Source organism: Bacillus rossius, chromosome 8, assembly GCF_032445375.1.
Source record: "Bacillus rossius redtenbacheri isolate Brsri chromosome 8, Brsri_v3, whole genome shotgun sequence".
NCBI classification, from domain to species: domain Eukaryota; kingdom Metazoa; phylum Arthropoda; class Insecta; order Phasmatodea; family Bacillidae; genus Bacillus; species Bacillus rossius.
This window is the reverse complement of record NC_086336.1, coordinates 21,894,256-21,919,112: the sequence shown is the minus strand read 5'-3', so window position 1 is coordinate 21,919,112 and position 24,857 is coordinate 21,894,256. Positions and strand designations below refer to the sequence as shown.

The window sequence follows — 24,857 nt, the reverse complement described above, 5'->3', positions numbered from 1 at the left end:
CTCTAGTCTGAGAAGACGACATAATTCGAGATGCGATGCCGATGATTCGCCGAAGATCGCAGTTACAAAAGGTACCAGTCAGTCAGGAGGCGCGCACCGAAGTCCCTTCAGAGCAGGATGTTTTCAGTATATAATAAGCGCGGGATCTCTAGAGAATGGGAGGGGGTTAGACTCTGAGCCAAAAATTACCGAGCCCACCCGAAGGTGTCCGGCATAAAAAATATTAGATCTTACTGGAGAGACTGCGCGACTGAGGCGCTATCTTTTGGTGGCGAGAAGAAGCACTAATAAATCGACTAGTGACCGACGAGTGTGTCACTTCTAGGAGCTTAAGGAGCAACCAGTGTTGCCATCTAGTGGCTAGAGACATAAGGATGAGAAAGGTTGTCGTTACCTCCGCGCGAAAGCGCTGGTGTCGGCGCTGCCAACGCCCACATGTGGCGTTAGTGACCACAGCCGTCGCTAGATGTCGTTAAAGTCCAGAATCGTATCTGCGGCTGTCAAGCCTGAGATGGCCTTGAATTCGGTTACCGTCCCCGTGAGTTCACAAGCGGTCATCGCTCCTGGCTTCAATTCTGAGAAGAAAGGGTGGTGGAGCAGGGAGGGATGGCTTAAAAAAATGTATGGTCTGTGGGACGCAAGGCCCACGGGATCCTTCCGTCGTGTCTTGCAGCTAGTGAACCTTATACCGATTCGTGACAGAGTTAGCAGGGCTCAGCACTGCTCCACGAGCTACTGTAGGCAAAATTGGTCATGCGGAGAAATTAAGTTACCGGCCTCGACGTGCCTCTAGGCGGGAAAAATATTAGCCAGAATGCTAACCTAGCATTAGGCTGGGAAAAAAAAATGAGCTCGCCTCTGAGAACAGAGGCTGAGGGCCCGGCCGTAAAGAAATAAGATGAGTAAACAAAATAAATTTCCGAAAAAATATTTATAATAACAAAATTTTAAATAAAACGTGCCTAAATCCCAAATTTCCGGCACACGGTCTAAGTCCAATACTTTAGTTTAGCCAGCCAAATATTATGTCTAGTTACAATAACTACTTCTTGGTTTCTGATGTGGCCACGTCCTTATAATGGATGATGTGGCCGATGTAAAGGACTATTAACGAGTTGTAAACGAGTTTTTAATCACCCTTGAAAATGGCTGCAACAACGCATGCCGAAACGTCGGGTACAGCCAAGAAGTAGTTGGTGTTTCCGATCACGTAAGACTACGATCTAAATAAAGTTATAATGTTATGTAGGCTTACCTTTGGCTGTTGGAAAATGTCCCCCATCCGGAATAATTTCATCTTAAGCTCCTTATCGCCCGCCTCACCCAGTGAAGGTTGATGTGAAACACAATATCAATGAAAGAACATTTTGTTTTTACCATCCTGCAAATTATCCCAATAGTGACTTCAGCTGGTTTTGTTCTGAGGTACATAATTGTTTATTGGCTTCTGTCACATTCAACCCTCTAAGGAAATTAGGTAACAAATTGTTTGGCTGTTAGCTATTGGCTTATTGGCTGGAAAAAATCGCGAACTCATTTCGTGACAGGTTAAAATACCAAATGAGTATCCTTCTAAACTGCTTCCACTATTGGCAAAAGGCTTGGGCAATAAAAAAAACTTCAAATAATTAATAACCGAATCATATGCTCCCATGTTGAGTCGTCTCATTATTCGGCAGCCAATGAACAGGTTGACACTGGTCCGGCTGCCTCCCCGTCAAAGCTATCAAGTTTTTTGAGAAATGGGTCTCGGGGTTTGGTTTCGGCCAAGTGGCGGGAGGCAGGGACGTGTCCGTAGAGGTGATCCTTGGGCTGTTTAGGCCACCCAAGACGCCTTACACTACAATGATACACTCCGCTACATGAAGTGTGTTTTTTATTCCTTATCAAACTTTACATGGTGCTATCAATCTCCTGGCCGCGACTGTTCGAGGTTAGTGAGCTCTGCACGTGCACAGCTGTTCAGTGATGACCCCGCTTATAACGGTGCGAGGGGGAGTTTGATGAGAACAGTACGTGGCGGACAGTGCTGCTGTTATGGCGCTAGGCGCGCGATGGCTGTCAAGACCTGCGCGGTAACGCACGGCCAGTGGGGGTCGTAACTCACGCTCTAGATGAGGCTGCGGAATTGGCGCGAAGTTGACCTCTCAACGTTGCGCGGAGACGACCAGCCTCTCCGAGCTCCCGGTGGATACTCAGAACTTCGTGTAGCGCGGCGCTACAGCGGGCCTACTGATTGCGCGCTAACAGCGCAGCGCGCGGGGAACAGACGCGGCCAAGTTTAGGACATATTCGCACGTTGAACAATTGCATTAATAAGTAAAAACGTTTGACAAATTATACATTATATAGCTTATGTCTGTGGGAGAAAACATGTGCCCTTGAATGCTATAGTCTGGCGGAAGCACATTGCCACACCCGGCGGAGTGCTTCCGCCGATGTGGCCGGTAGTGGTTCTAGCTGCGGTTCGTTCGGTGCACTCACACTCGTTGCACCATGTTGCACGCGCGGACGTGTTCGTGGCACACGGCTTTGAGAGGCGTCGGAGAGGCATTGCGGCCTGTGCGACTAAGAGGCGCACTATCGGCTGGCGTCAAGGTGACATTTGCCCTCGTGTACAAATGACATTGGAGTGTATCCTGGATGTCTTGGAAAACGCAAATTTTTCCAGTCTCTGATTATACTTAATCCTTCAGGGAGTGTCAAATAACCCGTGAACCAATGGCAGATGTTATTAAAATGTTTAACTGTTCCAATTCTAGCCTGATGATAAATAATAACTTTAATATTACTGGTTTCTACTTGCTAGCCTCGAGGGACCGTATCCGACTTTCCATTGAGAGCTGCGATTCTAATGACAATAAATATCGACCTAAAAGAAATTGTGAATGGATTACGCGGTAGTGTAAAATTCGAATGCAGATACCTTTAATCTGTTTTTGCCTCTGGGTCAATGAGAAACCCTCAACCAAAGAAGTATGGAATCACATGCAAACCATTTGAGGCGACTCGCAAGTCAGAAGCCAATGAACTGGCGCTATCTGTCCGATTAGACAGAGGACTATGTAGACTATCCTGAAGGTCAACGAAAACGCGAATTTTTCAGGTCCATAACAATAATTAAATGATTTGGGAGAGTCATTAGCAGAGTCCACTTAGAGAATAATGGCGTTGGCTCTATCTGATGAAAGTGTTTTGTTTACATTGTAAAATAAATGAATTAATATACGATATCGTAGATTAGTTCGATCTGTCTACTGAGTAGCTTAAGGTGGGGTCTCACAAGCCACTTTTTTTTTCATTTTCAGTTCACTACTATATATATTTTAAGAGATATTACCAAGTGCGATATAATTTCTGTAAAATGTCGCGCAAGTAATAACAAATACAAAAACTTGCGCGACATTTTACAACTATTATATAAATAACATTTAGTAAATAAATGTTGATATTATTTGTAACAGAAAAACAAATGCAAAAGAGATATAGTGTTAAATTTACAGAAATAGCATTTAGCTAATAGTAATGATGAGAAAAATTTTAAAAAAATCGTCATGGCGTGTTAGACCCAACTTAATTTTGGGTTGATGAGTGGGGACTGGAAAAAAATTCGCGGGTTCAGTGACCTCCAGGATAAACTCCACTATTCTCTGCACACTTAGACAAATGTCCCCTGCGCATTGGCTGGTGGCCTGTGAGACGTCTCAACTGGGTAGCTCGTTAGTAAATACTTATTTGACTGAGGCACACTAGTTAGCCCACAGTCCTGCAGATTAACAGAGTCTATAGCAGAAGCAGCCCAAAGGTATAATTATTTGTATTTTAGAAACTTGTGGAATAATTCCACTAATTATTCTGGTTTCTAGTGATGAGCCAAGGGTCCTGGGTTCAAATTCTGGCCGGGAAACCTTTATTACTGTGTATTGTGTTTCTTTTACGCTGCGGAAGACAATACGGAACTATCAATGGTTCACCTTGCCACAGTTGGTTATATTCGGATGTAAAAACAAACCACTTATCGTCTTTGTACATCTAAATGTATTTGAATGTATTACTTTGCGTACCAATTTAATCTTCTAAAGCATTTATAATGATATAAATAGGTTAGGATCGGATAGAAGTTAGTAGATTGAAAGTCATTTCTTCGAAATGATGGAGAAAGACTTCCGGTCAAACTAATGTCAGTCAAATGACGTTTCGGTTAAACCATTTTCAGAAAAAAACGACTTTCGGCGTTTCAGTGTACCGGTAAATTCCATATTGCAAGAGTTAGAACATTTAACTAATGGAAATAATTTTAGGGTTTTCGATCAAATGACACTCAGTCAAATAACTTTTCTGTTGAAGACTTTCGGCAACCCTACTTTCGATCTACTGTCTGTCAGTCAAACGATTTTTCGTCTGCTGCCTGTTGGTTAAACATTTTTCAGTCTGTTGTCGTGAAAACGTTGGTTCTTTTCCTACTCCCATCAGTTAATGACATCACCTGCAGGTGGTACGGCCTCCCGCCCACATGCCGAAGCAGCCTCGGGACACAGAAAAACTCTTGTCAGTGGCCTCTCAGCTGCTGACTGTTAAATATGTAATGTGGCATCGAAACATATACGAGTATTTATACACAAAATTAATAAATAATGATAAACATTCTTCAAATTTATTTATTTTAATTATAAATTAAAATTCATCTCCTTTATTTTATCCAGTTAAATAAATAATTTTTACACATGTTTATATTGGCATTGGATACTGAGCATTTATTTAATTAATTATTGTTACAATAAATTTTTTAATAAGTCAATATCTTAAATCACAAAGAAGTACAACTTCGAACGAGCGTACATAGATACGCCTTTTTTACATCTCCAGTTAATTTTTATTATGTGGGTTAAGTTTGTTTTAATTTTTTTTTTGCCTTCCATTATCCCTCCCGTACGACCGATATTAACCATCGTATGTTATTTATAACGCCCGAGGCAGGAGTGAGTAAGTGTGTGTGTGTTTGTTTGTGTGTATTACGTGAAAATCGTGGTCGTTTGAACGGTAATTTACCTTGGAAATATTTGGCAGCCGTGTGACCTCGTCCCTCAGACGATGGCAATGTAATTGTCCCCCCTCTCAAGGTTCACGAGCTTTTATGTAAACAGCCGGCAGGTGAGCTGGCGCGTTTTGGCGTTAAGGACGGAGGGGAAAATTTTTCGCCTTCTAGAAATTACGTATTTATGTGTTGCTGTTAATTCCGCTGCTTTTCTATCAACATTCTAATGATAGTTCGCATGCTGTAATTACCTAAATGTTCTCATCACATCACTGATTTGACGGAACGTTCAACACGGCATTGACGTACATCCTGTTAGAATGTCAGTGACTTTCTTGCCAATAGCAGTACCAACCTTTCAAGAAAACGCACGCTGTTAGAATTTTTTTTTGTGTATAGGTTTAGAAATTAAACCAAACATTTTTTTTAAATGCACGTTGCTACACTCTATGGGAATATTTTATACCAATTTTAGTAACTTGCATAATTATAAGAATTAATACAGAGATTTAAACATTAACATTATTTTCATGCCTTAAAGTTTGTACGCTTTTATTGTTTAGAATCTTATTTTTAAAATAGATGATCTAGTTTGAATTTTGATTATGAATATAAAACACTGTTCAATGAATTTTAAGTTTTTATTTTGATAAACATACGTTTATCTCTCGCACGCTAACGTTTACTCGTCACAAATATTGTAGTTAAGTTAAAGTGAGTTTAGACAATGATGTCCTCCGTTTCACATTTATTTTAACGTATCTTTAGGAATGGTTTTCTTTTTCTTATAGGTTAACTCTATTGCTTTGATCAGTGGCGCAGCATCACACTCTGTTTCAATCCCAAAATCAGAGAATAATTGAATATTTGAGCACCAAGTCGGCAACAAAGACGTTCGAGTGCAAATATGATGCTGAAATCGCCGTGGCAACAAGTCCTTCTACAATTATACTAGTTAATTGTAAGAAGCCTAAGGCGCCCGTGGAGAAATGATGAATATAACAAACGCTTTAATTGAATATACAAGAAATATTTACTTTAAAAAACATTTATTTTGGTACTGTGTATACTAAACGCATTACCAACATATAAATTAAATGCTGAAAATTATTATTGTTTTTAATGAAGCACATATTGAAAAATAACATTGTCTAATAATAATAATCTTCCTAGCTCTGGTTTAAATTCTTTATACACTAGGATGACAACCATATTGCCAGTGCAATGAAGGTGCTCAATTGTATAGAGTTCGCAAAAACATTAGCATGCTACAATTCAAATGTGCCTTAACATCTATTCGCGAATAATTTAAACCTTTCATTGGCGCTGGAAAATTGACCCAACAGTGGTTGTTATATTCATATTTGCAAGTGGAAGCCAACAAATTGAATTATATGAAACATATATACGCAGCTAAACGTGGCAAAATAAGACACGGCTCGCTACAGAGATTTTATTAAAATACTGCCCATCTTGTTAAAAGTCATTAAACAGGTAATACGATAACGTTTTCCTATCGCTCTGTCAACTTTGTTTTGCACCATCCACTACAGATGGCAGCACCGTGGTTATATATTTACGTTTCAAGCGACCTCCGTTCCATTCTACAAATTACTCCTACTAAATGCCGTATACCGTGAGCTAAGATGTTACACTTAAAAAACCAATAATAATTCTCTGGTATAACTTTAAATTTACTTGGTCCAAAACTATCTAGTTTTGTAAAGTGATGTTAAAAACAAACGATGCAATATTTAAACAACATACGTGTACACTGCAATAATCACAAAGCACAACATTAGCCTTGAAAAAATACAAATAATATATAACACTCAACGCAAACAATAATCTATTATTTCTTAGTTAAAATAATAAAATTGGCCTTATTTAAGGCCAATTTTACTTATAATTTAGGGCACCTAAATAGCTGAAATGAAAAATATTTAGGACCCAAATTCAAATCAAATGTTCTATTGTATAGCAAATTTATAGCGCGTATCATAAATTTAACTAAAACAAAATACCGTGAAGTTCTCAAAGATGTTGAGCAAAGTAGAATAATTATAGTTATAATTTATTGCTGGTACTATCGGCCTCGTCAAAATATGACGGACGCTATGCCTCAGACCCGGATATACCACTTTTTTCAAACGCGTTTTAGAGAAATAATTTCAAAAAACTCACAAATATATACTGGGTGGGATTTTTTGTGACCGTAAGAATAGGAACTCTTCAATAATTTGCACTCTTTATTACTTATTAGCTAATAACGTTCTCTTTTGTGTGACGTAAAATAAAACTTTAGAAACATATAACCATTAAAGACAACAGGCAATCAATACAGTACACATTTTTCAATCTTTAGATCCCATAATTAGTTTCTCTCTAATCTTGCTATAGCTTTACACGGCGTGTTTTCCTTCCTGCTAAAGAATCTATTAGATCATCAAAGTTTATCTCACAGGAAGTTTTATTTTCAATGGCTAGGATCGCGAGACAAGATAGACGTTCCTAACTCATTGCTGTACGCAGATAGCTTTTAATTATTTTCAGTTCGCTGAAGCTTCGCTCACAACCTGCAGATGTCGTTGGTCATGTGCAGTAGATCCTTAAAGCTATACTAACATTTGGAAAGACTTCTTGCAAGTCAGATGTTGTAACAGATCAAAAGAACTTGATTTTTCATTAATTTCAGTTACTTGCTTTTCGAATACGGCGATTTTCTGGCAAAAATCAGCTGCATTTAAGTCTTTAGAATATATTCGTGCTAGATCGGCTTTATTTTTCTGCAGATCCTCAGTCCAAACATTTAAAAACGCGTGGCCACTGAGGAAGGCGACGTTTTCATGTAGACTCTTTGCGCAATCCACCCTTGTTTTAATTTATGTTAAAATGTTGTCAAACACTACTTTTATATCTTTGGAAAATAACTCAGTGGGGTCTAGTGTTCTTTATTCGTCCTCGCAGATTTCGTCGTGTTGTCTTTTCTTTTTGGAATGTCGTTTGCTTTTGACGACTAGCTCGAGTTACAACATTTCTGATACAGGTGCAGCTTCTTTGATCGAATTTTCTATTGGTTTTTCTCTCATTTTTTGCATGATGTTAACAATACCTTGCATTAGCTCCACAGAACTCAAAATGATGTCCTTTTTCTGTATTTAGACGTTAACTTTATTAATCTCTCGAAGAATACGAGGCCTAATTGTTAAAATGATGATAAATTTAAAATCCATCACCGCATGTATTAGATGACCAGCTTTATACTTAGGTTCTGCGGCAAGAGAGGATTCTTCAATTTCTTCCAGAGCTTTAACAACCTGCGGTAAATTATTTAATATATTTGTAACAGCTAGATGTTTAAGCGACCATCTTGTTTCACTTCTTCCTTTTATGTTGGTTTTTGTACACTTTTTACCTGTAATGCACCGAGCACAGTAAGCGATTTAGATTCATGTCCCGGCCTCATTACATTCGGTTGCAGAACAATTTTTTTTGTGCTGATACGCCCCTCGTGCCCTAAAATTATATTATTTTAATAACAAAAGGCCTAGGAAACAGCTGAGCAAAATTATAAAGAAAAATACAAGTATTACCAGAGGTGGCACGAGGTGGTGAACAAGACAATTTTATACTCCCTGCACACCAGCGACTTGGGATCTAGTGGATCGTTTAAATAGATAAAGTTAAATGATAAATAAATAAACACTATGTAAGTAGATTGGTCTACAGGTTTCCTGTTTTATTTAAAAAGGTAAATTAAATCTTTTTGTTTAAGTTTCACAATAAAATGGTATTCACAATATATTAAAGTTATTAAAAGGGGGCCAGCCCGACATTCTTAAAACACGTTATACTATACTGTAAACAACAAAAAAAAGACATTTTATAGCAGGTTAGATTCGTCCACTCATTACTGTAACAATTTCACATATTCTGATTTGATAAGTTCTCTATGGCACTGCTCACTGGTATTTATTAAGGTAAGTTCTTTCGTTGCTTGTAGGGAGAAGTTATATTTTAGATATCCCCCGGGGCTTCAAGTTAGACATCTGGCCGGGAGGAAACTCCTCTTAGAGAGAAATGAAGTTGGAGGTCCTGGACAACATGATGGGTGAAATTTCGGCGCCCAAATGTTGGACCCTGTTTGAAACACAAGCGTAATTCCGACGAATCAGACCTGCTTCCAGACAGTCAAATACAGTCGGCGTGAAAAGGCCAACAAACGGGAATTCGGGGAGGAAAAGGAGACCTAAAACTCACCAAACAGGGTGTAGCTCCTGGGCTCAGGAAATGTCTCGCGCTGACATCCGAAAGGCGTGGACTGAGAATTGCGTGCATGACGCGGCAGAAATCATCATTTAGTAAGATAAAAAAAATTAATAAACTTTAAACTAAAACATAACTTGTTTTCTAATTACCACTACTGACTGGCTACTACTGAATTTTGAAGCTGGGATCACATCCCTTAACACAGCTGACTACATTCCTTATTCGAACGAGTTCATCGTTGCCGCGAAAGCCTCTTAACAGAGGTGACGCCGATATGACGCAGTAAGTAGCCGAAGTCAGAGTGCCGGCGATAGCGGACAAAACTCCTAATTAAAACGGGCGGTCGGCCCTAGGGAAACAGAGGGGGAAGGTTCAGCTCTGGGCCGAAAACTTCCGGAGGTGACCGAGGTGGTCGTAGCCATGACTTCAGTTGTTTGCGCCGAAGGGCGACTGCTGCGGTCTCTACCGGCAGGCACAGAAATTAACATACAATCGAATTTTACAGGCCGCGAGGAGGAAGCATGGGGCCTTATGGCGCAGCCGGTGCTGCATCTGGCGGCCTAAAGGGGAAAGAAGGGGTAGGTTAGCAAGATCGCCAACAGGTGTTGCGGGCATTAGCTCCACTCGCTGGCGCCAAGAGAAGAAGTTACTCTTTCTGCCGCTAGATGTCGTGGGTGGTCCATCCTTGCACATATTTTTCCTATGGCAAAATGTCCTTGAAATCGGACACCGCCCGGCAGGTTCACGTCAGGTCAATGATCCTGGGCTAAATTCTGAGAATCTAGGTGGGTAGCTGTGGGGGAGATGGGTTACAAAAACGCAACTGTGCTGGGAACGGGGGTCCACGGGATCCTCGTTCGTGCCGAGACTCGCTAGTCTCAGCGGGTCTCTGAGAAATAGAGCTCACAGGCCGAAGCTGATCTATGTTATTTTAGTCATGCAGAGAAATAATGTTACAGGCCGGGAACGTGACTGTAAGCGGGAGAAATTTCATATGGGCTGCTAACGTCTAAATTAGACTAGCAAAATATCAGATTGGTTCCTGAGAAAAGGTGATTCGGTCCACTGGCACAAATTTTAACTAAGTAGAGTACACCAGCCTAACAAAGTGTAGATCACCCTTTTGTAACTAAATTATATAGGAAATAAAATTTCCAAAAATAATTTAAAATTATAATAACAATTTTTAAAAAAATGTGCCGAAATACCTCAATTCCGGCACAGTGCTTGTACGCAAACGAGTCTCCATTCTAAAACGAGGAGTCCAAATGTCTGCAGGTATTTCCTAAGTAGGCACACGGACTTCACCTTTTCATTTTTTTTTTCGCATGCCGTAGCAAACTGTCGGTACGTGTAAATCAAATGTGGCACTCGTCACAGCGAAACATCGTACGAGAAGGATTCTTTACACATTTGCTTCTCTCATATCTTCGTAAATCATTGGAAAATACTAACGACATATCACGGTAGCTGCAAGGATGTCTAGTTGATGAAGACTAACCTTTCATGGCCAAACCAGATACTGATATTTCTGCAGTTGTACCAATGCCCAGTGTACTCTTATGCACATCGATGCATCGTTGTTGCAGCAAAACCTTTACTTTTTGCAGTGCAGCACGACCTCTCCATGTCTTCAAGTGCATTTTATATGATCTTTTCTGGTAAACGGCTTATGACATTTCATACAGCCAAACTTTTTGCTTGGAGGATTCTTAGACAATCTCTCTTCAATCTTCTCTTTTGTGGTCGAGCATTACAGTTGTTTGAGAATACCTTGTTAGGGTAACGACATTGATGCTTGATAGTAGTTGTGGAATCACCATGAACTGAAGTCTCCATCGAGGGCGAAAATACGTTCTCCATGGTTTCCTCTGCAGCCAGCAATGTAGTCATTAAGCTCTCTTCTGCTGGTAGTAGCAGGACTGTTGAAGTCTATTCTAGTGTTGTCGTTGACGTTGCCACCGTTATCTGTGCCACAATCATCAACGATGACGTCAGGGTTCCCGTAGATGATGGTAATTCTTCCTTCGAGTTCGATGTTAAGGACAGTAAAGATGCCATCGAGTTTACAAGAACCATTGATTACGCGACTTATGTTCCAGATGAAACCAAATAGGTGATCTTGACACCGCCGCAGCAAGTAACAAACTAAAAGACCCGCCGTCTGGGGACTCGCTTATGTACCCGCCAACAGTTAAATTTTATGGTAGTCGATACAAGAACAATTTAATATAATACACGAGTCAAACCAACATTCTAAAAGATGCACACAAAAAAAGTAGTACTATTAGAAGGAAATTCTTCAAAAGAAATGGGCACGTAATACACACGCTGTGTATTCGCAATGGACGTACAATACACACAGAAGACATGAAGTTAACACACAATCACACACACATGACACGAAGTGTACGGACAATTATACGGATCACACGCAATGCACACACTATTACACACACCGGACACATAATGTACACCCAATTACACACACTGGACATGCAATTGACATGCAATGGACACACAGTACACACACACAGGACATGCAGGTGACAAGCAATAAACACACACAATACACTCAATGAACACATAACATACATAAACACACACACAGAATATACATTTGACTTAAAGAAAGCACATTTGGAAGAAAAATTCAACTTTGTGTGATACGTTCTCATCAGTAAGATACGATAATAAGCCTTTATTACGTATATTTAACGAACATTCAACTTAGTAGCATGCGATCGCCAATTTTACCATAGGATATAATGCTTCCAATGGACATTTGCTTCAGAAGTCATTTGGCTCAAAATGTTATTGGCTCCAAAAGTCATTGGCTCAAACAGTAATTGGCTACAACAGTCATTGGCTTTAACGGTCATTGGCTCCAACAGTCATTGCCTTCAACAGTCATTTGCTCCAAAGGTCTTTGGCTCCAACGTTCATTGAATCCATCGGTCATTGGTTCCAATGGTCATTGGCTCCAACTGTATTTGGTTCCAACAGTCATTGGCACCAATAGTCATTGGCTCCAACAGTCATTGGCTCCAACAGTGTTGGGTTCCAACAGTCTTTGGCTCCAGAGTCTTTGGCCCCAAAAAGTCTTTGACTCCAAAAGTATTTGGCTCCAGCTGTCTTGGGCTCCAGCTGTCTTAAGCTAAGCTGTTATTTGGCTACGAGACTAGGAGGCTACGAAGCTACGAGAATACGAAACTACAAAGCTTCAACTGGCTACGAGGCTACAAAACTACTAGGCTACAAGTCTACGAGGCTACGAGACTACTTGGCTCTCACTGTTTTTTCTCCACACAGCTGCGAGAGTTAATTTATCTCATGCAAAAGAACTTGTTTTAGCTTTTCCTGATTCTTGCCAACAGATGATGGCACGTGTTGCATGTAGGTAAATAATATTTATATTATGTGAGATGCGGGATGCTCAATAACGATCACAAAAGAATGAAGGCTTCGCTAGACATCAAGGAGAAAAAAAGTTCGTCTTGCATGTTAGTGCTTCCTATCTGTCTCAGGGCATATTATTTGACAGAGTAATGGATTTTTCTTGTTTGAAATCCACCTGATAAAAAATATGTTTAGTGATAATTTGATAGCAGAAATTCACAATTTAAAGGTAACTCAAAATCAAATTGCTTGACTCATCAAGTAAAAAATTATTTTTTGCAGATATTGATTTATCAGAAATAAACATAAGCACTCGCAGAATATCAACAGAAGTGTCGACAGGAATAGTAAGGAACACACAAGAATACCAACAAAATATTGGTTCAATTATTCAGGAGCACACGGAGAAAACCAACGCACGTATTTCCTAATATCAGAATATCTTAGGAAAAAAAAAAAATAATAATAATAAAAACAATATTTGAATATAAAAATTACAAAAACAGTTTCTGCCAGCTTGTGAACATCTCCTTTGTTGAGCAAGGATATAGTTCTAGTACAAGCCATGCTGTAAGTGCGTTGTTTAAATAATAATTTGTTAAAATTTAATAAATAAAATTTTTAATATTTCTCATTAAAACACATAATAATTGTGAATTTTTAGTAAAGCGGTCGAGACATCATAATCCAAGATGGCGGTCGCAACTAAAGGTTTAACGATGACATCACAAACATTCAAGATGACGGGCGTAACGAAAAGTGAATCGTTTTTAGAATCGAATATGGCGACCATAACGAAATTTTCAACGGTGATTTTAAATTCAAGATAACGTAATGTTGTATTTAAATTTTATAAATATATTTTTTAAATATTTTTAAGTATTTCACTATTTTTTATCATAAAAAATACAAATTTTCAAGATGGTGACCGTAACGATAATTACAGCGGTTACGTCATAATTTCAGATGTTTGGTGTGAAGTAAGAAATTTTTATTTATATTTTTAATTTTTACTAAGAATTTTTTTATATTTTAATTACTTAATTGCATTTTTACAATTGACGGGAATCAAACCGAGGAACAAAATAAATCAACTAACTAAACATTTGTAGTAGCTAATTTTTTATAATTTTTTTATTCAAAAATTAAAGAATTTAAATTTTATGGTCTAGGTCAAGGTTGTGACCTTGGCGGCTTAAGAGTGGCTTCCTCTTAGGAGTTTTAAGTAATTTGTAGGAATTTTGGTTCTTTCTAAGGCAAAATTCTTTTGATGTTTTTCGAATTCTGAATTTTAAAATTTTTTTGGAACTATACGGTGAATTTTCCCTTAAAACGGGAATTTTTTCCTCAAAATAGGGAATTTCTAGGAATTTATAATCATTTTGAGATATTTTTGCGTCATTTTTGAGGAATTTCGAGTCGATTATTACCGCCGTGACGTTAAAATCTAAGATGTCGGTCGGCTACTTGCTCTTCAGCTCGAAGCCAGAGCTCGGATGCCCTATGATAACTACACATATTGTATGTGTTCATCAGTATACCCGTCCCGAAATCATCCCGAATGAAAATTTATCTTTTAAAACATGATGGACCTAATATTATCGATTAAATACAATTCCTTGGACATAACGCCATGGTAGTTTTGCACTGTTTGTTATGGAAAAAATTAAAGAACAAAATTAAGAAATTAAAATGAAAACATAAACCCACAGACAACAAGCCTATACCAGCTGACGTCAAACAGATAAATCCAATGATGAACAAAAACAGGTATTTTGGACAACACAACGGTGGCAGCACAGACGAACACATTTAAACTTAAATATCAGACGACGCAAGAAATATGTGGAAGGAATTTGGTAATTTAAAAAAATAATAACAGCACAGACAAATACAACGAGACAGCTTCAACAATAACAGTAAATTCAGGCAGACAACAAAACCTGGACAACACAACGACAACACCAACGAACAGAGAAGTTTCCTATTTCAAAACATTTGCAACGTTTGTCTTTGTCTTTGTCTGTTAACTTATTAATTATTACATAGATACCAGTGATATGCGATCTCTTCGACATTGTGAAACTGCTGGGGTGAACGTGAGGCCGCCCGCTGCAAGCGCGTGTTCGCTTCAACGCGTGCTCTAGCGCGCGTTTCAACGCTCCATGTGTACTAATGTCTTGTAGTTAGCTTCCTGCAGTTTGGCGTATGGAATTCCCAGTTTCAGTCGTCACTGTTTAAGCCGTGCGAAGGTATTCTTATTCGGTACATGTCTTTTGTGAAACCGCCCTTGGATAATGCGCACAGCTCCTGCTGAATTTTCTTTTCGCCAGTCCGTACACATTTAACATATCGGCCCTCTCTTCGAATGGTAAGTCCGCCGTGCTTTGACTGTACGTCAAATCTGTAATCGCAGCATCGTATCCACTAACAGTCAACACAATTTGGCATGACGCTTGAACATTATCTGTGTTCCACCTACCGAGTACATAGATATATATATTTCGTAGAGTGGTTTGAAATAAATACCCGTTAACCGTTTCTATCTAGAGTAAAACCAGCTAATTGACTCAGGTCTATATGACATAAATTACTTGGAAATGTAACTCACCCAGCACTGGATCGTATGGTGTTGACTGGACCCTTCAGAGTTTGGTGACTGATTGGTTTTCAAGGCAAAGATCAACTTATGGATTCGCAGCACTGCAGAACTCTGTAAACAAATTAAAAAAAAGTTTTTTTTTTTTCAATTTACTAATAAATACAAATGCTTAATTTTTTTCAAAATGAGTAACAATTTTTAAATCATATTTTTAAAATTCACCTTCTGTAATTGTATATAATCCACTCAAACAGAGAAGCGAATTTTACAATCTTTTTTTTTTTTAACACATGCATGACACAGAAAAGTGAATTTAAAAATTACAGTTTATAGTTTTATCAACCAAACAGTGATTTAAAATAGTTTTTTACGAAATTCAGTAAAGGAAAATGACTAATAATTTATATACCATTAAGGTAGAAAAAAGGAACAATTTTGTAACTCAGAGGAAATTAAAGTAATAAACAAAAAAAAATTGGTAAGCTCACTCTTATAGATTAAGGGTCTTATATAAATAAATGACAAGCCTTGTAAGATTAAATGTCGATAAAAAGAGACTGGGAAATATTTTGAAAGTACTTTTTGAAATACTTTAAATTGAAAATACATTCACACAATTTTTTAATTGTACTTAATATTTTTCCTGAAGGTCTCTGAGATTTTGAGAAGGTTTCTACAAAATCTTTTTTTTTAATTAAATGCCAACTTCTGGTACTTTTCAAAAGATATTATCCAATGAACAAGTGACAAAAACGATCTGTATGCGTGTGTCGAGTACTGTGGAGTCTATCATGTAGTTCCCAAAACAGCCAAATTCCCCTCTTTATTAATGAGACCTTCGGAGACATGGTATCACGATAAAAATTCATTGTTCGAAAGAAATATTCAGAAAGTTTCGAACTTGCAAAAAAAGGTCAGTAGTGAATAACACCAAATTGTTAAATATTTATATTTATGAAGAACGCTGGTTATAAATATATTCAGATATTTTCGTAAATTTATCTTCCAAAATGAATCCACAAGAATAATCTTGGTACACAATAAAGACATTCATAAACTGTTTAAGAGTACGGCAAAAAAACACCTTTATCTTCAACGTGTGTGTCTACCATGTTTATAACGGGGGAAAAAAATCTCAGAAGTCGAAATACGGTGTTGCTTCTACAAAGGCCAATTTATCCGAAATAACAAATAACTCTTCGTTTATTTCAGGAGACTGCTTTGTAGAAAAGTCCGTAAATTTACTGTTATTTATACCAACATACCAGAAGCAAAAAAAAATAAATAAACAACTCCAGGATTCGAAATTTTATCATCTAGGTGAACAATTTTTATGTGTAAAACTTTCAGTGTGCAGACTTATAAACCAGTTCAAAATATTTTGACTTGTAGTGCTTAGCGAGCGATACATAGATAACATGTGCCAGCGTCGTTAAGAATATTTATATTTCTAGAACAGTTAATGTACAACCGGGTCGTGCCGAGTTGGCACAGTTCGGTTCCGTAGGTCTCCACCTACTATTTGGCTCTGCCGGTTCTGTTCCGAAAGACGCATTTGCATAGAACTAAGAAGTTCGAACGGCAAGATGTTTGGCTTCAGGTCTCAAGAACCCCTTGTAGCAAACCGTTTGAATCGAGTGGTTAGTCAACCATCTGCTCATAGCTAAATACCATCGCACATCTACCAGAAACTATGACAAGAAAACGGAATGCTCTAAAATCGAGGGCACGGGGCCGAGTTTTGAGAGCGCTGATGCTTGGTAGAATTGCTTTGACTTCTCCTAACCAGGTGCCATGATGAGAGTATCTCGACTGTTGGTCAAACGAGGCTACACTGTTATTCCTAGATATACCGTGATCTTTGTAAATTCACGGGTACTAAGATTATCTTCTTTGAACAGGAATTCACAAAATAGTAATCTTGGTATATTAGCAAAAAATTTAAAAACGTGTTAATAAACTGCAAAAAACACTCTTCACTTCTTCCACGTGTGTGTTTACCCTGTGTATAAAGAAAAAAACAGAACTCGGAAGTCAAAATACAGCTTAGTATCTACGAAGATTCAGTTATCTACAATTGCGTACAGCTCTTTGTTTACGTGAGGTGAATTATTCTTTGAAAAATATTTCAAAAATTTAGAGTGATTTCAAACAGCGTACGCGGGGCGCAGATCCGTTGATGACGTCACTGCGCGCGTCGCTCCTCAACTGGAGCGAAGCGGTGTTGGTACACGGCGGGTCCGCCGCAGCTTGTCTGAACGCTTTCCAAGTACAAACATGAAGACAGAATGTGAGCGAGTCTTTCAGAACTTGCATCCGTAACGTGCAAATTCAAGTGCTCTCATGTTGCAATAGGAAACACGGATACGAAATTTAAAATAATGCCGAGCATGATAAATACACACAAATTGTGTTTTCAACTAAAAAAACCAAAAACTGATTCTGGCTTGGACTAGAAATCTATCTTTGCTCAACAATGAGAAGTTCACAAGCTAGCAGAATCAGTTTTTGAATTTTTTGTGATTTTTTTTATTAATTTTTTATTAATTTTTTTTCTGTAATTTTATGATAACAAAGAAAACTTGTGGCGGTTTTCTCCGTGTGCTTCCGATTATTCTTGTCAATATTATGGTGGTTTTCTCCGTGTGCTTCTGCTTATTCTTTACAAATATTATGGTGGTTTTCTCCGTGTGCTCTTGATTATTCTTGACAATATTATGCTCGTTTTCTCCGTGTGCTTCTGAAAATTCTTGTCAATATTTTGATGGTTTTCTCCGTGTGCTCCTGATTATATTTGACAATATTTTGATGGTTTTCTGCAAGTGCTTCTGGTGACAGATTAGCAATTGATCTCTGCATGAAGGATTTTTTTACTTAATGAGTCATGTTAATTTATTTAAGGTTACATTTAATTAGTGAATTTCTGCTACTTAATTAACACTTCTAATATTTTTATCAGGTGGAAATTAAAAAAAAAATATCATTTCTCAGTCAAATAATAATCTCTGAGAAATCTTAGATGCACTAACAGGAAGGATGGACTTCCTTCTCCTTGGAGTCTAGCGAAGCCATCCTTCTTTTGCGATCGTTAGTGAGCATCCCGCATCCCGCATAAAAGAACTAAGTATTATTTACCTGCAAGCAACATGTGGCAAAATCTGTTGTTGAAAAGCAGAACTACAACCATCAAGTACCTTGGCATGATATATATTAATTCTCGCTGATGAAATATGAAAAAATTCTATTTAAGTAATGTATCTAATTTAAAACACTCAATTGGTATCTGGCATTAGTCTCAGTAACTAATATGAAATTCCGATTGGGGATCTGACGCTGTATCGAAAGAACATATGTGTAAGTTTTGCAGCAAAGAGTTTATCTTGAGAAAGAATAAAAGACAACACGAGAAGAATGACTGTGTTAAAAATCCACTACGCAATGTGATAAGTTGTGTTCGATGTAGCAAGTCGTTTACGCGGAGAGAGAGCCTAAAAATACATGGCAGAACTTGTAACGCCAAGCCTGCGTACAAGCTAGAGGACAACGATGAATCTACTAGACTAAGGATGAGTGATCTGCAGTACGACAATAATTTTCCTCGCTCTTCCGATCTCGACAAAGAACTTAAATTGAAGGAGGTTGATGATTTACGGAAGAATGAAGACAATGGAAGAATCCTTAACGTGAAAAGTGAGAATATATTCCAGCCGAATTCAAGTAAAAGACACTTCGACATCATCAACATCGAATTCTTACGGTAATCTGGGTGAAGCAGATGCCTTCTACGGTGATTGTTACAGTGACTCTGAGGCTGTTGACAAAGACATAAACTGTGATGAAGCACCTAACGCTGACAAGATCGAAGAATGTGGCGGTGTCCTGAGACCGAAACGATGGAAACGACGTGATATATTAAATAAATCTGATCAAGCTTGTGATGATCACTGTCTCAAATATGAATGTTACCCTGAGGTTGGTGGTAAAATGGAAGACACCAGAGATCATAATATATATTATAAACGTGCAAGTAAGATGGTGGTAGAAGAGAATGATTACACATCATGGAAAGATACAAACATATTGGTTGACCGGCTAAGACGTCTACATGGTTCGCTTTGTGCAGGAAACTATTCGTGCATCAAAGAAATATCTTTAATACTCAAAGACCTGAGGGAAGCAGGCTACATACAATAATGGCTTGTTTTACTTGCATTTGTATAATGTAAAGAAATAAAATAAATTATTTAAATTATAAAAATGTAATGTTTTTATTTCTTGTATTCTGATTTCTAACTAAGACTTAGTTCTCGTAACTTGTGTTTCCTTTTTGCCTTTTTGTTGAGATGGTGCTTCCAAAATGTGCTTCCTTTTTGATTATGGTGCTTCCAAATGTGCTGCCTTTTTGATTATGGTGCTTCCAATTGTGCTTCATTATTTGATGGTGCTTCCAAATGTGCTTCCGTTTTGTTAATGGTGCTGCCTTTTTGATTGGATTCTTGGTCCTCTTGGAAGCGTAAAAAACCTGGTCCGTTGGTTCAATTTAATATAATTAGCTGACGATGAGGAAGGTCGTGAGGTTTGGAAATAACTGGTCTATACGTCTGACATTGATTATGACCCGGTCTCTCGGTCCGAAGACGCTTGGTCTATATGTATGTATGGCTTTGTACATGAACGGTTTAGAGTTTATTCAGATTATTAAAAAACTAGACTTTCATGTTAGGCTTATCAGCAACGTATTTATTTCGTCGAACATTGTCGTACATTGTGTCTACTTGTGTTTTATTTTTGAAGAGAGAATGATTTATAAACTCCGCGAAAGGTAATGGAAAAACAGAATATTAAATTTATTTAATATTTAGTTACACTTGTCACTGTTCAAGTATAGCATCGAGGGGAGGAATACAGCGATTCAATATGCAAATTAATGAGTGATTTTTTTTGATGAATTTGGGATTTTTTTCCCGAATTTCTAGATAAATAATTACACGAATTCAAGATGGCGCCCAAATTTCAAAATGGTGGGGGCACCTCGGTAATAAATGATTACTACACTGTAGCGGGTTGAATAAAATTATCCAGATGGAAAATGTACTCTATAAAACGAGTACACACACAAGATGGTGTACTCCAGCAGGTGTTGGCTCCTGGTAGCATGTACTGAACATAAAATGTTGGATCCATGATGGTCGACAAGGACAAAGTCAAATTTCAAGGTCAAGGTCGAATTTCAAGGTTAAGGTTAAAATTCAAGGTCAAGGTCAAATTTCAAGGTCAAGGTCAAATTTCAATTTCAAGGTCAAATTTCAAGGTCAAGGTCAAAGTTCAAGGTCAATGTCAAAGTTTAATGCCAGCAGTTGAGGACAAGGGTATGGTGACCAGATAATTTACTAACATGGTATCGGCACACTCTAGCGGACGAAAACCAGATGGTGGTCTCCAGCGAATGAGGACAAGATGGCGGACATGACGTCATATCAGCTGACGATATATGTACCTTGGTAGATCAGTCTGTAGGTGGCTTCTGTGGAGGATGTGTTGTTTTTTTTTTTTTGCTATTACTGATTTCGAACCAAGGAACTTAGTCGATCTAATCAATCACTATATTTATTGCCAATTTATTTAATGAATTTTGAACTTTTTCCCACATCTCCAGCATTAAAATTGCGGATTTTCAAGATAGCATCCACATTTTAAGATGGCGGGTGTCACAGTAATAATCAACGATTACTGCACTCTAGCATATAAGAAATAAACTAACATGTCATCAGCGCACTCTAGCCGACGATACATGATTATAGCTTCCTGCAAACGAAGACAAGATGGCGGACGTGACACCATGTTACCTGACGATATATATGCTATTAACAAAGTGGTGGGGGGCCAGTCTGCCTGCAGCCACTGTGAGGAAAGGATCGCTCGCCATTTTTTTTCTGCTCTCACCGGGTTCGAACCGAGGACTCCGAGCTCCATGTCATAAATGTATGTTTTTTATAAAAAATTATTAAAATTTATTAAGTGAATTTTTTATAAATTTTAAAAAAAATTTCATTTAAATCGGATAATAAATAAAAAAAGTTAAAGATGGTGGCCGAAACGATAATTGCAACGGTGATGTCATAATTCAAAATGGTGGAAAACAAAACGCCGGAATGTTCGAGAAAACAAAATGACGTCATCCAAAATGGCGGATACAAAATGGCGGATCCAAAATGGCTGCCGGGGTCAAGGTCAAAGGTCAAGGTCACACTCATCCAAGATGGCCGCCGTGACGTCACAATACAATATGGCGGTCGTCACCTCAGGCACCTCACCCAGAACCCTGTGCCCGGAGGAACATTTACATACTACTCATATCTTATATTTTGAGCATATCACAAGTGCTATCAAGTAAACATTTCAGTGTTCCGTCCGTGTTATTTTCACTCTTTCGTGACATAAATGAAAACTAAAGTAATCTTTAAATGCAATGTAAAATATTACTTAATTAACTTTACGAGAAACGAAAAGCAGTAGGTATCGACGCAATGAGAACAAATTTAATTTTTTCGTGATATCGTGGTAAGATAATATTGGCCAAGATCTTTGCATGGTTCCATTTTCTCTACTACTGCTTGCTGCTACTCTTGTTGGTGTATGCTTACTGCTGGCGCCAGTACCAGTAATAGTACTTGTTGATTTATAAATAAAATATACCCTTTTGTTGTGTGTGTGTTGTCATGAAGATATACACTGGCTGTTACTATATTTCAATATATATATATATATGTCAATGGTACGGTTATGCTTTTGTAGAGTGACCCTTATAAACATGTATAAATGTTATTTACCATAAAACACACACTCTTGGACTCTGGTAGTTAGGTAACATTTATCAACACATAGGGATAGAATCCAGGTTTTTATTAAAAATAAAATGGTTATTCATCAGGGACAACTAACATACGTGTAAAGATAAAATCAATATTAATATAATTAGATAAAAATCACAGAAAAACAATCCTAACGATACTGAACATGAATCGTGGATATGCGCTTATGTAAATTAAACATCAGGATTATACGAAGCACACATGAATCGTTCACAAAAGTTCGTTAGTGTAAGTTCAGATAATCAATCAAATAATGTTATTACGGACGCATTCTTACATAAAATAAAGATGTTTGAAATTTTAGCACAATTAATTAGTATGATTATTTTTAATGTTTATATTTGGGGCGTATTTGCCTTGGCTTAACTCAGTTTATATGGTAGAGACACGAAACTAGTACTCCCGTTTCACATCTGGGTATCACAAAATAAAATAATAATTTAAATCTTGGAAATAACAATTCATGACGTAGTTCAGGATAATTGACAACTTTTACGTGAAAACTAATCAGTTTGTAGTCAAATCGGAGTGATTTACGACGAAATTACATACGGCTGGGTATGTCTATGGGCGATACAAAATGCAAGATCTTTACTTACAGATTATTCACGCCTAATAACATATCCGTTAGAATATGCCCTTATAATCTTACACATTATTTATTTATACGTCGTTTAAGCTCATCCTGAGTATCGGATGGCATAATCTAGCTAGCTATCTTTCAAATTTAAAATAGGCCTCGCGCCTTTGCGTCGGCATCAGACGCCTCCATACAACCAACCTTTTTTAATTAATTAAGACGTTCTAGACGCCTCACATTTAAAACACGGCCTCTCATTGGCCGAACCCAAAATCGGTTAACGTAATTTACAATAGGAATACCGTAAATAACACTTATCAATACAATTGAAAACTCAGAAATGCGGTAAATTTAAAACGAAAATTTCCAACAATGAAAATTTCTTAAGGTAATACCACAGAATAAACAATTGGTAACAGAAGCGACAAAGTGGGTTTACCCGCGTACTCGCTCATCGTTTGTTTGCTTTTCAGTCGCCATCTTTTCGGGGCGCGTTTTAGCCAATGCTGGGATAGCAGTTTAGTTGAATTTGAATTAAGTACTGAATTAGTTAGTGATTGCGAGTGAATTCTGGCATTGTAAATGATTTAATTATGTATGCTTCACTTTTGCGTACATTGATTAAGATTATGCAAGGATTTTTGTTTGGTTTTGTATTGACGTCTAATATCTTTGTACAAACGTGTACAAACAGAAGATCTGACAAAATGACATAATGGTTTGTTGTCCACCCATTAAGAGCTAAAATTTACAGACAAGAAAGTTCCTTCAGTTAGTGTCAATAAGAAAATGGTTAAGTAAACTTAAATGTTAAATTAATTTGTGTTATGAGATTCTACTTATTTAACAAGCCAAAAAAAGTAGGTAGCTATTTAGGCCTACATTAGAAATACCTACAGAAATACCTATGATGTGCATTTACAAAGTTTATTATAAGTATGTAAATACATATTTTATACGTGTTAACTACATAACGTAGGGGCCAATTAAAAGCAACGACTTAAAGAAATTCACTCAACAATATTAAATTAGGCCTACAGGAAAATAAATCACACGTATGTTAAGTGTGGCATTTGTAATATACATGGCATATTAAGTTATAGACAAAAATCACTCTACATTTTGATTGCTGTAGTCTTAGGTGCATTGTGGCAAAAAATAAATAAATAAAAGCATCGAGACACGTTGCATGGCAGTAAGCACAGAGTTACACAAATATCACGCATTCTTTCCAGCAAACGAGATGACGGACAAGAAGACGCTTACTGGCTTTCAATCATTATTTAATAACATTTCGACGAGTTACACCAAAAATTATGCATTCTTTCTGAAATAAATTTGTTCGGCATTTACTGCACAATTCCCTGAATCACGGAACACAAGGCTAGAATGCGCACGAACTAGCTTATTTATTCCAATACAAAAGAATAATGTTGATTGGAATCACGCATGAATACTCCAAATACTATGAATTCAAACATATTTGTGAAATTACGACGAATTATTGTATTTACTACCACACAAACTGTTCATTAAATCATACGCCCCTTACTTTCAATGGGAAAACATTGTTTATTTACATTCGTGTACGCCCCGAGAGCATCAGATTGCTGGTACGCACTAACCAAGGATAAAACCACATTTTGTCGCTTCTGTTACCAATTGTTTATTCTGTGGTAATACCCTGAATAAAATCACCGTTTATTCGTTAAGTTCATTAGTCCTTAGAGGGGTATTACTCAATTGACTGTCCATATAAGTCCATTTCAGGTAATAGAGCATAGCTCTCGTAGATATACATAATTAATAAAATATATTTAAATAACTTTTGCGGGCGAACAATATACAAATTAAATAATAACATTTCATAATAATAACAATCAAAATAATAAGTTTTAATAAATAATAATATCATTAAAATAAATCATTACTTTCTGTGCATTCTAAAACTTGTAACAGCACAGCATATTTTCGTAAATCTTTAAGATTTGTCTGTTTAATAAAAACAATATGGATAGCAGAATACGTCCTTGTTTTGAGTAAATGACCTTCAGTAGTGCTTTACACCTCAACACTTGTTAACGCCCATAATAACCTTGT

At 37.4% G+C, this 24,857-nt stretch overlaps 1 protein-coding gene across 8 annotated transcripts in view; it reads right to left on the bottom strand.

Moving 5' to 3' along the window:
- The window catches only part of LOC134535580 (very long chain fatty acid elongase AAEL008004-like), a 349,726-nt gene that overhangs the window by 195,184 nt on the left and 129,685 nt on the right, over window positions 1-24,857 (bottom strand). For 4 of the 8 annotated variants that reach the window (XM_063374783.1, XM_063374781.1, XM_063374780.1 and 1 more), the window contains one exon: window positions 15,315-15,416. The exons of 1 other annotated variant lie outside the window; for it this stretch is intronic. The gene's annotated coding sequence lies outside the window, so the exon portion shown is untranslated. Of the gene's footprint in view, window positions 1-2,107; window positions 15,417-24,857 lie in introns of those variants that run through there. 3 more of the 8 variants (XM_063374786.1, XM_063374785.1, XM_063374779.1) reach the window with 2 other exon arrangements.